We start from the raw sequence: 21292 nt of genomic DNA on the forward strand, positions 1-21292 counted from the left end.
GCTATTATATTTAATACTTGATAATATCTTACTACATTACTCTTTATGCTATTATCATTGTGCCATTCATTACATTCACTTATATATTCTATATTCATGTGTACATATTCATCATCTCTTTCTATATTCATGTCTGTTTTCACATATTTTGTTTTCATGCCATTTCCGTCTGCTGTTCTTATATCCATTGTTTCCATAACTGCCAGTTCCATATCCATTGTTCCCATATTATCCATGGTTAAACTTACAATTATGCATTTAGAACCCTTTATACCGGTGATAAATCCTAATCATGCTTCCACCCTATGACAGGTTGTGCGGCCCGAAGGCTGGACTTAACCCTGGTTGGCCCTCCAGAGTTAAATCAAACACATTCTACAGTCTGTAGGTATGATTGGCTATTCCCACATTGGTCTAGACTCCAGGGGGACACTACCCTTCACCAACACAATTGACCATCCCGTCTCCACACTTTATCTAAGATGTGCGGGTGCACTAGCGCTACCATTGTAACGACAAAAAAAAAAAAAACAAATAATTAAAAAAAAAATTATTATTAATTAATTAATTATTACTAAGAAAATTAATTAAATTAAGAAATTTGAGGATTTTGAATACATATATATATATATATATATATATATATATATAAGTATATATAAAAGTTTAAAGTATGGATAAAGGAAAGGAAAAAAAAAAAAAGAAAAAAGAAAACTTAAAGGCTAAGTTTCTGGAGAAGCAGGAAGAGGAGAAGAAAGAAGAAAAAAAAAAAATTCATGTGTAGAACAGCAGGGAAAGAAAAAAAGAGAAAAAAAAAAAAATTCTCTTAGCTCACGCTCTCCACTCCTCTTCTCTCTACGCTTTTGTGGCAAATTCTCACCCAATTGAAAATCCGAAAATACCACTAGACTCTATTCTCCGCTACCGGCATTTCTAGCGAAGTGGATTTTTCGTAGGAGTAATGTGGGCATCTCTCTTGGGGTAAGTCAAATTCTTATTCTTATCTCAATTTTTCCTAAATTTTAAGTCAAATGGGCGATCGGACACCATCACGAGAATCTAGGGATGATTCTCTACAAATCTAGTGGAGCGAATTTCTCATGGGGTCGTTGTGGAAATAGCCCCAAAATTAGGATAAATGAGTTATTTAGAAATTAATTATTATTTAATTATTGTAAATTAGGAAATGTTAAAATAATATTTTATTGGGGTTGATTTGATTGAATTAGGATTCGGGTGAGCGTCGTGGGTATAATTTTGGGAGTCCTGCAGGTGTGATTTAGGAAATCAGGTAAGGGGGAATAAAATTATATCAGTATTTTATTAAGGTGAACTGATTATTTACGAGTATATGAAATTTATTATTTATTTATATGATTTTTTTAGAACAGCTTGAGTACTGGAAAATGATGATTTTGTTTAAGATTTATATTTGGAATAATTGCGTATGATATTAAATTCGTGTGACATGAGAACAATTTTTGCTAATGAATTGAATATGAATTACTGTGGCATTTGAGTTTGCATGTGGGGATGTTTGGAATGATTATGACATGATGAATAAATTGTTATGTTTGACTCCTGTGTAGAAATGTATTGATCTGTTGGGATATTGTGTGGGAAATGAATTGATCTGTTGGATTCCAGTGTGGAAATGCATTGATGCATCTATGTAAACTAACCGGTGTGGTTATTTGTATGCATCTCAATATAACGTTGGCATGAGGAGGTTGTTATATTGCCTAGATATAAATCATGATATGACGTTGGCAGGTCAAGGAGCTCGTCATATTATCATTTATATGGGGTAGGACATTGGCAGGTCGGGGAGCTTGTTCTACTGATGTATGACGGGTAGGTCATGGGGATTGGATACTGGTGAATAGTGGTGCCTGTGTGGGCCACGTGTTATGGAAGCTGGAGTTGTGCCTGTGTGGGCCACGTTATATCCTGTGTGGATAATGGCACCTGTGTGGGCCATGTTATGCACCCTGTGTGGGTAGTGGTGCCTGTGTGGGTCACATGTAGATAAGAAGTACGTAGGTGCCTGTGTGGGCCACATACTGATATGTACGCAGTCGCTCTGTGTGGGCCACGTATTGAGGACATTGGAAGAAGAAGTATGAGATGCATGATTCTTGTGTGGATGTGTTGTGCATGTGAATTTACTTAAAACATAATAGTAATGGTATAACATATTGTGAATGCATGTGTGTGCATGCGGCGAGGTAAACATACCACCGGGGGCTTGCTGAGAAAGGCAAGTGCTATGCTAGGTAGTTTCTTGGTATCAGTGCAAAGGGATGCTACTTGTATGGTCGGGTAGACATCCTGATCCTCGGAAACCTTCGCCTTTAAAATAATAAAGATGTGTGTATTGGCGGTGAGGTAATACTTCTCCTGAGGGTTTATTAAGTAAGGTGAGTGCTCTGGTAAGTAGTTTTTAGTACCAGAGTAGAGGGAAGCTACTTGTATGGGCGAGTAATCTTCCCTATCCTTGGGGACTTTCGCATGCATAAAAATTATGTACTTGTGCATATTGGATGTGTGTATGACATTAGATGTCGGGAATGTTATTAAAGGTACATTTTCTCAGTTGTTATTGATATTATGTAAGAAGCAGTTTATTTTGATATGTAGATATTAAAACTCATGTGTCACACACTGTTATAATTTATTCCACCCTTACTGAGAAGTGTCTCACCCTAGTGGATTAATAATTTTTCAAGTTCTTCTAGAGACCGGGTTTGAAGGCCTAGGCTAGGATTGTTTTTGCTAGTTTCTTTTTGGGGTATTGTGAGATACTGATATATGTATAGATATATTTGTACGAGATTATGTTCTAAATACTGGTTGTGGAGATAGATATCTAGATGTTGTAGTGTTTGTTTTTGGGTTGCTATATAGAACTCTGGTATTTATTTGAGGTTATTTATTTATGTTCCGCTGCGTGCATGATAATTATGGTATCAGATACAGGTGATTGGAACACGTGGCACTTGGGCCCCACTTGGCGGGGTTCGGGGCGTCACAACCATACATATCTGCAACAATACTGTGCCCTTTTTTCCTGGTCCACTGGAGTTCTCAAACCATACATTGTAATTTAACATTACCAAACACATGCAAAATAATTCATATCACCTTTTTAATTCTCAATACATTTTCAGTATTTCTTGCATCTCATACATATATATCATAGTTTAACTCATAAGCTTCATTTTATACATATCACATAATTTAAAAACACATTTCATACGTTCACTGAAAATAAGCCAACCCGTATTCTTCGTTCATATATTGAAAATATACATTTAATCTCTTGCACAATTAACCAGAAAATCTTCCATTTAACTTTCCATTTTCATGAATAATATTTAATACTACAATTCTAGACTCGAAAATTTACAATTCAAACGGTTGACATTTCAAAACCCACATGAAAATCATATACATATATACATAATATTTTCATTTTCATCATATACATATATACATGATATTTTCATTTTCATTAGTTATTTCCTTAAAAATCCTGATTTAATATATTCCCTTTACCTAATCTCTTGAACTACGCCAACAAGAACCCCAAAATGATGCATGTGGCGCTTACCCGAACCCTGAATTAAAAACCCTAGTTAAATCAAATAAACCCCAGATAACCTACTATTTCAACACTTTCTCAACCCATAAACTTCAAATAAACCTTTAAAAACCCAAAAACTAGGAATCTTAACCCTTACCTCAACTTTGGAGTGATTCTTGAAAAGCCCAGTTTAGAAATCTGCTCCACTAGATGCGTAGAGAATCTCAATCCCCTAGAACACCGTAGTGGTTTTCGTTTGTTGATTCGGGCTGAATTCGAGCCGGAATCTTAGAGAGAAGGCAAAGGAAACATTTCTAGAGAGAGAAAACGAAGAAAAAATAGTTTTCTTCACCGAGAAGCAACCTCATCTCTTTTATACACGCTGTAGCCACGTGGCTCGTTGACGAGATGACAAGATTCGTCGACGAACCACAGAAGGGAATTCATTGACGAGAGAATACATTCGTTGACGAAACTTAAAGTCTGAAATTCACTGTCTCGGGATCTCTTCATCGATGAGGGACTGAACTTTGTCGACAATCCCTAGAGGAACACTCGTCGACGAGGACAAAAGATTCGTCGACGAGGTCTTCTGTTCTTTCTTTCAAAATTTTCCCTTTTCCCCTTATTATTTATTTATCTATTCATTTTATTATTTTTTCTAATTTTTATATAATTATAATTTTTCAGGTCTTTACATACCTAATAGATTTGCGAGCCAGCTGGGTAGAGAACACTGGAATGCTCTTGAACGTGTAATGAAATATTTAGTTGGTACAAAAAAAATTATGGCTTATTTTTTACTAAGTATCCTGTTGTACTTAAAGGTTTTTGCGATGTTGATTGAAATAATTTATCAGGTGATTCTCTCTCTACCACTGGTTATAATTTTTACTTTAAGTGGTGGTGCTATTTGCTTGAAATCTAAAAAAAAAAAAAAAACAATAATTGCTAACTCAACTCTTAATGATACTCTGTATCTCTTATGTGTGGTGTGTCTGAAGGGGCCTACTGCGGAATAACCCTAAGATTTGGCAGTAATGCATACGGATAACAAAAAAAAAAAAATGATCTTGTATACCCGGGTTAAACAAAAATTTGATCTTTCAAACTCGGATCACAATAAAAATTCGATCTTGCAAATCCTAATTACGTGATTGGGATCATACCTGCGAGATTTCTCTGGTTTGATCTTGAATATGAAAGCATGAAGAAGAACTCTCGAATCTGCAAGCATGAAAAGGAACTCCCAGATCTGCGAGATTGAAGAAGAACTTTTGATGATGACTAGAGATCTTTTACTGTATTCTTCAAACATGCCTTACTCCTCAAAGAATGGGCTCGTCAGCGGCGGCTAGGGTTTGCTTCTCATAAAAACTTCTGCCTCTGTGTGTTCATTTTCATCTAACCCTTACCGCTAAATGGAATGCGTGTATATAGGCTACAACAGGGTCCTCTGGGCAAACATGACTAGGACTTCCAACGTAATTAAGAATTCCTAATCCGACCCGAATTAATCCTTAATTACGTTAATTACAATTCATACCACTAAAGAATTATAATTGCACTCCCCGTCATATTCGAAATTAAATTTTGAGCTCCTATTATTAAATGCTTATTTATCTCCCCACGTAAAGATTATAGATACCCGTCAAATAAATTAAATTATTGACAATTTAATTAATTGACATATTAATTCCCTAAGACTTTCCACTTAACTTATTTGATGTGTCGGATTCAAAATCCACCTGTAGGGTTTGACGCAATCAAAACTTACAAGCTTCCTCAAGGGTATCATCAATCTCGATACCGGGATGTGAATTCCATCAATAATTAATGTTCACTATACACATAATGTCATTACCCAACTCATTGAATTTATTAACCTATAAAGAATCTCACTTTTCTATGAATCAAAGTAATAAACACTATATGTACATGTCCAATAATCACATCAGGATTAAGAGTACAAGCACTCATAATAATCATGAGGTATTAATTGTTTTATATAGTCAGTATAAAAACAATTACCCCAAGACGTTCTTGTTCAATTCACACAAAGCGTACTAGTATAAGGAGTTGGAACTATACCATTCCCCATAGTCAAGATAGACCCATTAAAACCTTCTGCTATAGTCCTACCAATGGTGCGTCCAATTTTATTTAAAATTATGAACAATAAACTTATATTCTATAAGAACCGATGATCTAATCTTTTGTGTGTAAGTCGTATTCTACACACTAGATCACCTACTATATAGAATAAAAGACACATATGCATAATCATTAAATAGATAATGTCAAACAAACATTGCTCACAAAGATTCTTATAAACAATTAAACTGATTACGTAAAACACGTCTTTCAGTATAAATCTCTAACAGTGTCATAGTTATAGGAGCATCCTTGACAGATTTCACCTATGTGAGCATGAGAGTGGGGCCGCTATCTATGAGAATTGGGCTTATTCTCAAATATGCTCATGAAATCGGGATTAGTACAAGGCTGAAATGTGTTGGCCATTGAAGCTCATGTCAACACCTGAATGATTATGTGTGAGCAGTAATACTTTATTTCCCTAAAACAGTCATAGTTCAAGTCTGAGATCACTACTGCCTCTGGAGTTAAGATTATTATTCACTAAATGAAGGTTCAATGTAGAGCACACATTCATTATGTATAATTATTCATCTTTGATTATTAAACTCTCTGGTACATACATAATATTAAAAATGAAGGGGGAATTTTTAATGTATTTTAATATTATTAATTTTTTAATTATATGGTTAGTGTATTATAATATTATTATTTTATTTATTATCTTGGAAAAGAGTATAAAGCTTGGATTGTGTTATGTATCTACATTTAATTAGGCCATTCATTCATGTATTTCATAAATGTATAAGACTAATTGTATGAATGTACCTTAAATCTAGGTGTGTATCTATTTAATATATACACATCTTATTCATTAAGTACATGAAGAATGAAATGTCATTTTGTGCTTATAAATAAACTCTTGAGACATTAGTAGAACACATCAATCTATTCTCTTCATTATAATAATTTTATCCTTATTTTGAGTTTAGAGAGTTTGACAAGTAAAAAAATGTGTTTTTAGTGGAGCTTTGGACTCATCTGTTTGTGTAGAATTGGGGAGAGTCATACGATTCAAATCATATTGTTGTACCTTGGGGAAGACAAGTATTGAGGAGTTATGCTGCATCGGTTCGTAGGCTAAGCCAAAAAAATTGCAAAGGGTTTGAATCTCCTTAAAGAGAGCGAGATATTTGTGTCTCAGTTTATTTGTGAATTGTGTTTATATTTGTATTTTTATTTATATTTAAGTTTTATTATTTTTATTATTATTAGATTTCCTAATAAAAAAATATATAATATAAAAATTGAATTTGTATATATCACTATCCTTTTTTTTATATAATTATATTGAGATAATAATCATCCTTCATTACTAAAGATTATCATTTCTATTTTTTTTTATTTAAATCACATTTTTAAATATTAACAATTATATTTATATGATTTCTGTTTTCAAAATTTCTTGATCTTTATTGTCGGCTGCGGGAAAATTGAAATGGAACGAGGTAGGTGAAAAGAAGCTCAAGCCGACACCAAATGAAGATTTGCTTGGGCTGGGCCTGGGCCTGGCCCACCAAATGCCTCAAACTACAAGAACGTATCATTCATTTATTTTTATTATTTTTAAAAGAATTGTATACTTTCCTATTTTTATATATTTTTTAATGACCGACGGATATCTTGAAACTCTTGGGCTCTCTCGTACCCTTATTGAATTTGGAGTGAACTATCACATCTATAACAAGAATACTGAATAAAATTTTCGGGAGGAAGAGGGATTCAAGCCCAACAAATAATCGTATTTAATTTCAAATCTTTTAAAATTTTATTTTATTTTTCTTTCAAAATATCAATCATTTAATAAGATTCCTAATTGAAGACGGCTTCTCCCCCAGCTAATAATAATAATAATAGGAGGCATATAGAGACATTGTTCTTAAAGAAAATATAAAATTAAGAAAAACCATGTTCCACTTTCAATCAAATCAAATAAGAATTGTGATAGATGTTAAAATCAAATAGGCAAATAAGATATAATAATATAATCATTATTATCGTTTTTGGTATCTTTTTTATTTTGAGTAATGGTCGGTTTGAATCAAGGATTTTGGTTAGGAAAAAGCAGAGGGATTCAAGCCAAGCAAATTATCGTATTTAATTTGACATCTTTTAAAATTTTGTTTTTTCCTTTCATAACTTCAATTGTTTAAGGAGATTCCTAATTGAAGACAGCTTCTCCCCGAACAAATAATAATAATAATAAAAGACATCTAGAGACATTGTTCTTAAAAAAGCATAAAATTAAGAAAAAATATGATCGACTTTCAATCAAATCAAATAAAAGAAGAATTGTGATAGATGTTCAAATCAAATAGCCAAATAGGGTATAATAGTAATCATTATTATTATGGTATCTTTTCTTGAATCAAGGATTTTGGTTGGGAAAATGAAAAGGAAAGGAAAGGAAAATAAGGTCATCGTATTTTCCTTTTATATGAAACTATTAAAAATGAAATGTTTTAATATGATTAAAAATTAAGAAAATCAAATGTTCATGATTTATAAAATCAAAATTTTGTTTATGAATTTGATATCTTTTTATTTTCTTTCTCTTTCCTTGATTAACAAACATGAAAATGTGAATTCCTTGATATTTTTCTTTACTTTTCCTAATATTTTCTTAGTTCCAAACGAGGCCTAAATGTCTGTAATAGTAAGGGTAAAATCTAGTAAGATCCGTTGAGTTTTGCGAACATGACATTCCCTTTCTTGAATTTCTAGAAACTATCAAATAACCCACTTTAGATTTAAATTTATGAACATAAAAAACTTTCAAAGTGAAAAAAATGAATTTGCACCATACTAAAATGACATTTTTACCCTTTCATTCAATTATGATAAGATAAACTAAGAAAATAACATCAATTTAATAAATTAAGTTGTGAAATTTGGTCACTTAATTATAACGTTTTGAAAATGAAATTGGTAAAAGAATCGTACATTTAATTGATTTTTGAGTTCATAAGTTCATTGATTCAAGTCAACTAATTGACATAAGTTTGACCAATATAATTATATTATTATTTTAAAAAATTTTAAAAATATATGAAAAAACAAAAGAATGATTCTAATAAATTATAAAATCAAACTTAAATAATTAATTGTAGCATCGCAAAATATTTCTTATTTGTTATTTTTATGCAAATTAAATGACTCAACATATCTTTTATATATATATATATATATATATATATATATATATATATATAGTATTAGAAAAATTATGAATTAAATATTCAAAGTTCATACTTCACAAACTAAAATTATAAAATTGTATATTAGTCCTCTTATATCTAAAATGTAAACAATAAATGGATAAAAAATAATTTAAATTTATATTAGTTGATTAATCTTAGAGTTTGAGCTAGTTAGTCTAAGCCAGTTGGTTCACCAATTTTTCTTAATTTTATTGGGGTTATTAGGTTATAAAAATAGCATTCACCTTACCTCGTAAAGCACACTGATTTCCAATCTGACCAACAACAAACATTTTGTAACTATTGTTACAATTATAAATATTTTTATGATTTATAAGTAATACTTAATTTTTTCTTATATTTTAATTTCGTTAGAAATAATAATAGAATTCGTTACTGTGAATATCAATGGTTGAGCCAAAGCGATCGGACCAATCAATTTGAGAACTAAAATCTCAAATTTTCTTACTATTTGGTTTTCTTGATATTTAAGGTCCTCTTTGGTATCATTGCCGTTTTATATTTTTTTGTTTCTGTTTCTCCATAGTGAAGAAACATGTTATAAAAACACATTTATTTGTGTTGTCAGTTTTTAGTTTATGCTGTCGGTTTTCTGTTGTTTGCCAAAAAACTCAAAATTAGATTTTATGATTTTCATTTGTTTTGACAACCCATTGTTAGAAATTTTAATATTTGGAAATTTTTTTTATTAGATTATTCATTTTATACACTTTTAAATTAAAATCAAAATAAATAATCATATTAATTTAAATATAATTAAAATAAAAATATACACAAATTTCAAAAAATGATAACAAATTCAATTATAAAATACTTTTACCATTTTTAAATTGTGATGTTCAATAAAATTTTTATTGTAAAGTAAATTTTGAAAGTAGAAAAATTAAAAGTTAAATAATTATAATAAAAATTATTTTTATTATAGTAATTTTTTAAATGGGTATTATTTGTAATTTTATTATTTTAATCATATTTTTATGATATTATTTGATTTAAAGATTAAAATGAAAATTTTTTAATTAAGTTTTTAATTTGCATTAGTTTTATAAATGTTAACCAAACATGTTGATGGTTTTTAGTTTTTAGTTTTTATTTCTAATTTTTGGTTTTCATTTCTCTATTTTTTGACAATAATACCAAACTATCCCTAAGTTAATTGTCAATTTTATAAACTCATTTTATTAAATTAATACTATTTTTGGATAAAAAGGTCAAAAATATTATTTTATTAAAGGTACAATTTATTTTTTCATATAAAATTAATGGTTGAGTAGCTGTTGAGTAACATAAGGTTTACTTTTTTAATAAAATTAAATATCAGGGAGTTCGTCGGTAGTTTTTAGAAACTCAATAGGTGGAATGTTGTATTGCCGAATTTTACCCTAATAATAATAATAATTATCATCATCTTCAATTTACTACTATTTTTTTATATTCCCATTTCAATTGCCTATATATAAAATAAATTATAAAATATCTGATATAATAATCTTAAAAAATGATAGACATCTTAGTAATAAGAACTCATTAAATTTGCAACCGAGACATATAAAATGAGGCGTTACTTAAATGTAGGTCTCATGTGAGATTCACTTTCTATGTAAGTAGGGGTGGCAAAATGGGTTAATGGGTCGGATTTGAGCGGGTTATAAATGGATCGGGGTTAAATGGGTTCGGGTTCAAGTTGATCCATTTATTAACGGGTGACTAATATGCAAACCCAAACCCGCTCGTTTAATAAATGGGTTACCTATTTAAAAATATTAATTATTTATTTTAAAAAATTTTAAACATTGCATATAAAATGACATAATTTTTTTTTTATAAAAAAACACTCCATTTTTTTTATTGTTTTTAAAAAGCACTCAATTTTGTTTGTAAGAACCCGAACCGTGAGATGTGAGTTTATTACGTAAAAGAGTGGTAAAAATGGAATTCTGAAGACTTCGTCGACGAGGCCATAATTCGTCGATGAAGGTAGAAGGCTTTTCGTCGACGAAATTCAGAGGCTCATCGACGAGAAAAAGCCGAAAGGTCTGGAAAGTTGGAAATATCAGGATTCGTCGACGAAATTGCTGTCTCGTCGACGAAATTTCTGAAGACTTTGTCGACGAGGATGCCATCTCGTCGACGAAATTCCCTAGGTCAAAGGCTTATAAAAGGATATTTTGGGTTGCTTTGGGGCTAAGTTTCCCCAAATGCTCTCTCTCTCTCTCTAGAACTCTCCCTACACACACACACACACACACACACACTCTCTCTCTCTCTCTCTCTCTCTCTTTAGTTTTGTTTGCCGATCGTTGCCTAGTTCGTAAATCCAACAATACTGCGAGGATTACTGAATGATTCTCTACGTTTCTAGCGGATCGGAATCTCGTTTCGGAGGATTTCGGGTTTCAGGTTAAAATCGAGGTAAGACTCGATTTTCATTTCTGATTCAGTATATGTGTAGTAGTATAGATTGTAAGTATGTATTGTATTGTGGTTTGTAGGTTTTGGAGTCTCGGTTCGTAGTTTTGGGGACCGTAAAGTTCGTAGTCGGAATTCGGGTTAAGGTAAGGGGATTCTGTTTATATCAGTTCATTTTCGAAATCGAGATCTATAAGCTTGTAGGCTACGATCATATGTATGTTATGTCTACTTATTTGGGGAAATCTATCGGGTAAAAATACGAGATTTTCGAGTTACAGTTTTCGGGAAAATTGGGGATTTCGGGTATCATCTCTGCTTGGTTTGGAAAATTGTTAGTTACATTGAAACTGTATTATTGAGGTGACCGTAATCTATATTTGCATAAACTGTATACTTGAATTTGTAAACGATATGAATTGCTGTAAACCAAATAAGTGTGATATGGTTGTATGCATTTGTTCCAAGTATTTGTAAAACAGCTATGTGACGGTTTATTACCGTACTCTGAAATGTATAGGAACGTGAGTTCCAAAATGATTCCAGGGATTTGTAAAACAACCATGTATCGATTAACTACCGTGGGTGAGAGTGGACGGCTCTATATCCGGGGTGTGAAATATTACTAGTATGTTCCGGCTGGTCACCGAAGGGTGTGTTCTACACCGTTTGTAGCAATGGATTCACTATGGGCCTAGGTCGTCGCAGCATAGTTGTGCACGTGGCAATGTAATCGTGGTGAGATTAGGTGACCTTGTGTAGTTACGTTTGTAGCAATGTAATCACTATTAGGCCTGAGTCATAGATCTTCGTAGTTGCATGTGTAGTAATGTAATCGCTGTGAGACTAGGTGACCTTGTGTAGTTACGTATGGAGCAATGTAATCACTATTGGGCCTTGATCATCGCAGCGTAGTTGCGTAGCTAGCAATGTTATCGCTGTGAGGCGATGTGACCTTGTGTAGTTACGAAAAACTGGTGTGACGAGACTGACCGTATGTATGTATGTATGTATGTATGTTTTGGGTATCGTATGAACTGGAATGGTTTTTGTAAAAATACTGGAACTATATGGAAATGTATGAAACTGTACGAATTGTTTCAAACTGTATCATATGTATAGTGTTATGAAGTATGTAAAATGACACTGGTATGCCAAACACTGATATAACCTATTTTCTCCCTTACTGAGAGGTGTCTCACCCCGAATATATGTAAATGTTTTTCAAGTCCTTTGGATAGCCGAAACTAGCATCCTAGCGTCCGAGAGCGAGGGGTGTTGTTTAGCTACTACTAGTACCTGTTAGGTACGAGTTTTGGTATCCAGGTTGTCGGGATGGTTTTTGTGAACACTTGGGGTATGTTTTGTATATGGGAAGTTATATCTTAGCTTGTATTGACTTTGGTATGATACTGGTTATGTATAAAAGATCGTATTCTGTTGCATATTTTGATGAGTATGGGCGTATGTATGTATGTATGTATATAGGGCATCTGTTCACCCCATGGGGTCGGACCCTCTATGTATATGGTATCATATATGTTTTACTTGATATAGAGACAAGTTAGGTTACTAAATTCACACCTGGGACCCACTCGCGGGTTCGAGGCGTGACATTATTTATTAATATCTAAATAAAAAAACCACTCCTTCGTTCTCTGAGTGCCGATTGTCGTCGCCGAACAAGGTTTGGGGTAACTGGGGAATGAGGGGAAATAGGGAAATGGGTGTTGATTGCCGTTGCCGAGTGTGAGAAGCCAAGAATTGAGAAGAAAGTGCATCTGTGAGTGCGAGTGGAGAGTGGGGGGGGGGGGGTAGAAGAGACTGTGTCTTCCATCTACGAGTGCGAGTGGAGAGTGCCATCTGCCGTTGCATAATGAGTCTGGGTGTTTGGGTAGTAGGGACAAGGAAGGGCCAAGTTTTATATATATATATATATATATATATATATATATATATATTTGTATATAGTAAGATAAATGAGTCATGTGGCGGGTTCTTGACGCAAAGCCGCCTAACTCGTTTAATAAATGGGTCGGGTTCAGATTGACCCATCTATAAATGGGTTAACTTGAACTAAGCCCAAATCCGATTTAAACGGGCGATTGTTGTTTTTTGTCCCACATTGGTAGAAAAAGTTGTTTTGAATTTTTTCTTTGTTTGTCCCACATTGGTGAGAAGTATTTTTTGGACTTGAGGTTAAAGTTATATAAAGAGCTCAACTCTCAATTTGTAAAACACACCTCAAAGTTTTATTTTGTCAAGAAGTAGTGGATTGATCGTCGGTGCCTGAGGACGTAGGTAATTCTGTACCGAACCTCGTTAAATTCTTATCTTGTTCTTATTACTGTCTTTTTATTATTAGTTTTTGCATTGCTTTAGTTTCTTATATATTCAATAGCATTACTTGTAATATTTGTGTTTGACACAAATGGGGTGCCTGGTACAACAATTTGTATCAGATTTAGGTTGAATAGTGTCGATACGGAGGTGTTCCTCTGTTAGGATCCTTGATTTCACATTTGTTGCCTAAGAAAGACCTTATCTAAGCGAGTGCTTCGAGACCATTGCGGCTCAGTCGCTCCTTCAAGGTCGACCTAGTCAAAGTGGAATTTCATAAGATAAAATAGAGTAGACACAGTTATTGATAGGTACTATTCATCCTAAGCCTTTTGCTTTGTTGGTTTCTATTGAATATATAAAAGATGACAGAAACTAGTGCAGCAGTAGAAGAAATTCTGTCCACACAAACTCCAACCCCTTCAGCTTTGACATCATCGTCAAAGACGATAGCTAATGCTCGGTTTGAAGTGGAGAAATTTGATGGTACAAATAATTTTGGTATATGGTAATGTGAGGTGATGGACATCCTGTGTCATCAAAAGTTAGATATTGCTTTGGATGATAAACCAGTAGATATGGGTGATAGAGATTGGGGAAAGTTCAATCGTTAGGCATGTGGTAGAATTCGTCTGTGTCTTGCTAAAAATCAGAAATATTGTGTTATAAGGGAGACATCTGCAAAGAAATTGTGGAAGACATTGAAAGATATATTTATGACCAGGAGTATGGAAAATCGGCTCTATTTGAAAAAGAAGTTGTTTCGATTCCAGTATCAACCAGATATTTTGATTAATGATCACATAAATATTTTCAATAAAATTTTGGCTAATTTGTTAAATTTGGATGAAAAGGTTAAAGATGAGGATAAAACCATATTGTTCCTAAATTCTCTCCCTGATGATTATGAACATCTGACCACCACTTTATTGTATGGGAAAGATAAAGTTACTTTTGATGCTGTTTGTACTGTATTGATTAGTACTGAATGCAGAAAGAAGGATCAGAGCTTCCATAAGAAAACAGTAGAAGCACTAACAATAAGGGGAGGTTCTCAGAGTTGAAAGCCTGGAAGGAGGAGTAAATCTCATAGAAGGAATAAATCTCATGGGAGACCTGCTAAAGATGAATGTGCCTTTTGTCATGAGAGAGGGCATTGGAAGAAAGATTGCCCTAAATTACAGCAGAAGAATAAGGGCAAAGCATATTCTAATGTCAATATAGCCAATGATGATGGAAGTGAGTCAGATTTTTCTTTTGTTGGAATATCTTCGTCACATTATTTTGGTGAGTGGATTTTGGATTTTGGTTGTTCTTATCATATGTGTCCCAATTGGGAATGGTTTTCTAAATTTGAAGAATTAGATGGTGGAGTTATTTTTTATGGGAAATGATAATACCTATAAAACAACTAGAATAGGATCAATACAGTTGAAATGTCAAGATGGAACTAATAAAATCTTGACTGATGTTAGGTAGGTTCCAAGCCTAAAGAAAAATATGATTTTATTGGGTGTCTTAGAATCTAAAAGGTTCATTATCATTTTGAAAGATGGAACCTTAAAGATTAAATCAGGTGCGCTGGTGGTGATGAAAGGAATAAGGAAAATAAATTGTATTATTTACAAGGTAGTACAGTTATTGGCTTAATAGCTTTTGTTTCTGAGAAAAATGCAGGTTTCGATACAACTAGGTTATGACATATGCGATTGGCACTTGCAGGAGAAAAATATTTACAATAATTAGCTACGCGAGGTTTGTTGAAGCGTGCAAAGATGTGCAAACTTGAATTTTGTGAGCATTGCATTCTGGGAAAATAGACTAGAGTGAAATTTGACACTACAATCCACTAGACTGAAGGTATTTTAGACTACATCCATACCGATATATGGGGGCCCACAAAAATATTTTCATTGGGTGGTATGCATTATTTTGTCATTTTTGTTAATGATTTTTCTAAAAGAGTTTGGGTGTATACTATGAAACATAAAAATGAAGTGTGATATTTTCCTTAAGTAGAAAAAATTAGTTGAAATTCAAACTAGCAAAAAGATTAAATGGCCCAGATCAGATAATGGTGGTGAATACATGAGTGACCCATTTATGAAGGTATGTCAAGATGAAGGTATTGCTCGACACTTCAGAGTTAGAGATATACCACAATGGAATGGGGTGACAGAGCGCATGAATCGGACTTTGCTGGAGAAAGTTCGATGTATGTTGTCTAATGCTGGGTTAGACAGAAGGTTTTGGGCTGAGCCTGTTAGATATACATGTCATCTCATCAACCGTCTACCATCATCCGCAATAGGTTTAAAAACACCCTATGAGGTATGATCTGGGAAGCCTGCTAGTGATTATGATCTTTACATGTATTTGGTACTATGACTTATTATCATGTTAAAGAATCTAAGTTGGATCCAAGAGCCAAGAAAGAAATATTATTGGGGATAAGTGCAGGAGTCAAAGGATACCGTCTTTGGTTTCTAGAGATGAAAAAAAATGATTTTAAGTAGGGATGTGACTTTTGATGAACTTGTGATGATGAAGAAAACAATACACAAGGAGTCACGAGTTGAAGAGAAGACTAGTGGTACTCAACAACGGATGGAGGTTGAGACAATTTTAGGAAACCTAGTGAGAAATGAGACTACACAAGGTGTAAAGACTCATAAAAAAATATAATAAAAAAATTAGGAAAAAAAAGTTTTTGAGCCAGGAGAAGAGAAAACCGGCGAGGGTTTTTTGGAGTAAGGAGAAAACCGGTGACGGTTATGTGGAATTACTGCGGGTTAGTAACGAGTTAAATGGTAAAATTGGGCCAGTTCAAGAGAAAATCGGTGACAAAATTTTGAAGGGTTGAGAAAACTGGGGACGGTTTTCTCTGTAGAGGTGATATTAAAGAAAGATCCTACGAGAGTTTGTAAAAAAAATTCATTTCTTCTCTTTTCTTTCTCTCCCTTTCACGAAACCCTACAGTTCTTCCCTCATATTTGTTAACTTTTTGAGTCTGAGCCCTGGTTTTGATAATGACAAATCGCAAGTTATTTATGTGTGCACTCAGTACTTGACCATGATTCTAATTCAAACACACACACACGTAAGACAAGGAAATGGAAGCCAGAAAGGACGTAAAGCGCATATATTTTGTATCATTAAGCTTCAGAAAAGCAAAGAAGAAGAAGACTTATTGTTTAATTTGTATAATGCATTTTGTTTCATTATTTGGCGTGTAATATTATGGTCTGTAATATTTGCATCTGCATGCATGATATGAATGAGCTCAACATGACCGTAGATTGACCATAGGGAACTAAATGACTGCAGGGCAACGCCGGATTTTTGGGACTAAGTAAAAAGACCCTAGATTGACCCTAGGTTCCTACACATAATTTTTACCAAAAATCAGGACAAAATCGTAAGTGTGAAAGGGCTTCAGGAGACCAAATTGTGTGCATTGAAAATGCCTCGGTCGACCGAATGGTTGACTGGTCAACAAGTTTGACTTGGTTCAGGCGACCGAACCAAATTGAACTGAGTGTCCCTGAGCGACCGAACCTTTGAGCGGTAACTTTTCTCCTTCCCCGGGCTCCCGAACTTCACGTTCAAACCCACCTCAGGCAACCGAAAGTTGATGTTCGGTAAACCGAACTTGAGACTGGGCGACCGGATTTTAGACTTTTGGAAAATTGTCTTGGTCAGCAAACCGAACCCTTATTCAAGCACCCGAACCTCAAAAGTTCACTTTTTCCATTGTGTTTGTTTAGGTGACCGAACCTAAGGTCCACGCAACCGAAACTCTTGGGTTGCTATAATTTTACTGTGGTAATTAGGGTTAATTTTTCATTAAATAATTTCTAAAATCCCTAATATGTTCCCAACGGTCAAAAATCTTCTTGAGTCTATATATACCCCCTCTATTACTCATTTTTAAGGTTAAGATTAGAAAGAAAATCCTCCTAAAATATTTTTTAATTCTTATTCATTTTCTATACTCTCCCACACATTCTTATTTGAAAAATCTCTTTTGGAGAGCATATATATTTTGGGCATATTTTTAAGCAATCATTTTCATACACACTTTATCTTTTGAAAAATCATTTTGAGAGAATCTCTTTAAAGCATTTCCATATTATTTTCCTTGATAAATATTTGTTTGGGAAAACTCCTTTTAACTTGTGAGTCTTTGCAGTATTATTGCAAGATTCAAAGGCTTACACTGAGTTTATTGCATAAATAATTTTGTAAGCACATTCCCAAATATCTCATACACTTCTCCTTGCAAAATATTTTAGGAGAAATTATTTGGGTTTTAGATCTTTGAAAAACACCTATTGAATATCTTGTGTTTAGATCAAAGATCATCATTATTATTTTTCTCTCACATTTTTACATAAAAATATTTTTGAGAGAAAATCACATATACTCACTTAAGCTTATATTTCATATCATGTGTGAGTGTATTTGAGCTTCATAGTGGTACATATCTGCTTGTGTAAGAAGCATTTGTTTGTACGTAAATTTTCATATATATATATATATATATTGTATTCCTGACATATGATCGGAAAAGCGAGACTAGCCCTATGAATAGTCACGGATTGGTTTAGATCCGGTTAGGAAAGTTAGGTGCACAATCCTGGTAAGATGTAGTTGTAGGTTGAGGTTAGCCCCATTAATTGATCTGGTTGTCGGTGCCACTCCACCCGTGAAGTGAGCCCATAGTGGAATCCTTGTACTTGTGAACCAAGAAGGGGACGTAGGCAGTATTGGCCGAACCACAACAACATATCTGGTGTTAGTTTTATTTTCTTCAATTTACTTTCTACACATGTATGTTTATGTTTATCATTTGAACATTTGATTGAGTTTGTGATTACATAGAAAGACCCTAGCTTTGTGTAATACTGCTTGTGTAATCTGGTTTAACTTAGGAAGAATTTTTAGATACCCAATTTACCCCCCTCTTGGGAATATACCAATTCCAATAATATTTCTTTAATTCTCACTCCATTAAGGTTCGTTTTGATGATCCGGAACTACTACGAGGTTCGTGGGATCATTCTCTGCAAGTTTACCAGAGTAGATCGTTGATTTGGGGTTTTGGAGCATTATCCCAAAATCAGGGTAAGTGAGATATTTTAGAATTTTATTGTTAGATTGAAGTATATGGAACCTAGGAAGTATTAAATGAGTGTTGTTTGGGGGTTTGAGTTGATAAATTAGGGTTTTGAATCAGGGTTCGGGTGAGCGCCGTAGGCATCTTTTTGGGGTCCCTGCCGATGTAATTCAGGAAACTAGGTAAGAGGAATAGATTAAGCTAGTTGTTTTTATGAATTTATCAGTTTAAATGGAAAATATATGTGTTTATATATTTATATGGTTATTATGTGAGTTTTAAAAGAAATGCCAACCGTTTGAATTATGATTTTGAGCCTAGGGCTGTATGGATATTATTTGTGAAAATGAAATGTGGAAAGTAATGAATTTTCTAGTAATTATGAAGGATATTAAATGCGTATTTTCAGTAATCTGAATGATGAACATGGGTTGGCTTTGTTATTTTAAATGATATGAGTATGTGTATAATTTAAATGGTGTGGCATGAGTAAAATGTAAATACTGTGATGAATTATAAAACATTTATGAGACGATGGGGATACTGAAATGTGATAAGAATATGTATTGCATGTGTATGGTTTAAAATGACATGAGATTCATGTGATGTGAATTGTTACAAATGAAGTAAATGACATGAGATTCACGTGATGTGAACTGTTACAGATGAAGTAAATGATATGAGATCCACGTAATATGGACTTTACATGAGATCCACGTAATGTGGATTTTACATGAGATCCACGTAATGTGGACTTAACACGAGATCCACGTAATGTGGACTTTATATGAGATCCATGTAATGTGGACTATACATGAGATTCACGTAATGTGAACTATGAAAGCGAACTATGTAATATGAAATATTGAGAACATGAAAAGATGAATATTACGGAGATACCAGATACAAGGTAAAGTAAAATGTATTGTATGCGGTAGTATCATATTTATATGTATATTGGGGCGAAGTATACACTCAGCCTGAGGGCTAGCTGAGAAAGGTGAGTGCCCTGATAGGTATCAGATGTAGCCATACTGAGTTGCATAACTTATTAGGGCAGAGGGAAGCTACTTGTATGGGCGGGTAATCTTCCTTATTCTCAGGAACTTCTTCCAGTAAACTTTTGTTTGAATGTTTGTGTGAGTACGAGATAAACCAACCACGTGAGGACTTACTGAGTAAGATAAGTGCCTTGATATGCTTCATTTGTAGCTATGGGTTGCATAAGGTATCAGAGTAGAGGGGTGCTACTTGTATGGGCGGGTAATCACCCCAATCCTTATGAACTCTCGTTTTATTAAAATACACTGCATGTATGTGAGTAGGGATAGAGAATGTTTTCATAACTATGACATTTTATAAATGATGATTATATATATTTGTACACAAACCTCATGATAGTCACACACTGGTGCTAATTTATTCCGACTTACCGAGATGTGTCTCACTCGATATGGAATTTTATCTTTTTCAAGACCTTCGCGTGATCAAGCTTAGTAAGCTCGGGATTGGTGTAGCATTTTTGAAAGAGAGCGAGGGTATAAACTTTGGTTATAATATTTTTGGGGATTGTAATATATTTATGTTTCAAAGTTGTGAATATTTGTGAATACTAGAAGTTGGTTTATACTTTTGAGGTTATATAGATGTAGAAACTCTGGTATATTATTGAGGAGTTGATATTATTTCTGTTGTGTAATTAATGTTAGAATATTAGATACTGGTAAATGGAACACGTGGCACCCAGGCCTTATGTTACGAACCGAATAATAATGGGATTTAAATAATAAAGAGGAAGGGAAATGGAAAACAGTAACAGAAGAAGGAGGTCGTAAGCGTTTGTCGACGACATTGCACTTTGGAAGGAATAACCAAGGGGAATCAGTAGCAGGGCTTCGTCGATGAATACAGGGGATTCATCGACAAAGGTTTAAGAGAATTTGTCGACGAAGCCTGAATTTCGTCGACGAAGACTAAATTTCGTCGACGAAGAAATACCGAGAGAGGTTTGAGCCGACTGAATTTCATCGACGAGAACTAAATTTTGTCGACGAAATTACTGAAGGATTCATCGATGAATGACGTGGCTCGTCAATGAATTCCCTGCTCTATAAATATCAAAATGTAGATTTTAACTTACAAATGAAGCCAACTCTCTCCTTTCTCTCTCCCCTTCGGTTCTCTCTCTCTCTCTCTCTCTCTCTCTCTCTCTCTCTCTCTCTCTCTTCGATTTCAGGCTAAATTTACATCGGATCGACAGTTTGAAGCCACCACGACGCTCCTGGGGAAGTTCTCTCCAAATCTTCCAGAGCGGATCATTGGTGAAAGCAAGTTGGAAATCATCCCTAAGTTGAGGTAAGGCTTTTTAAGACAAATTTGGTCTTGTGGTAGTTATAGGAAATGATATACACGTGGAAATACTGAAGTTTAATACTAGGAGTTTTCAATTTCAGGGTATTG

This window comes from Malania oleifera, chromosome 11 (genome assembly GCF_029873635.1).
Source record: "Malania oleifera isolate guangnan ecotype guangnan chromosome 11, ASM2987363v1, whole genome shotgun sequence".
In the NCBI taxonomy this organism is placed as follows: Eukaryota; Viridiplantae; Streptophyta; class Magnoliopsida; order Santalales; family Ximeniaceae; genus Malania; species Malania oleifera.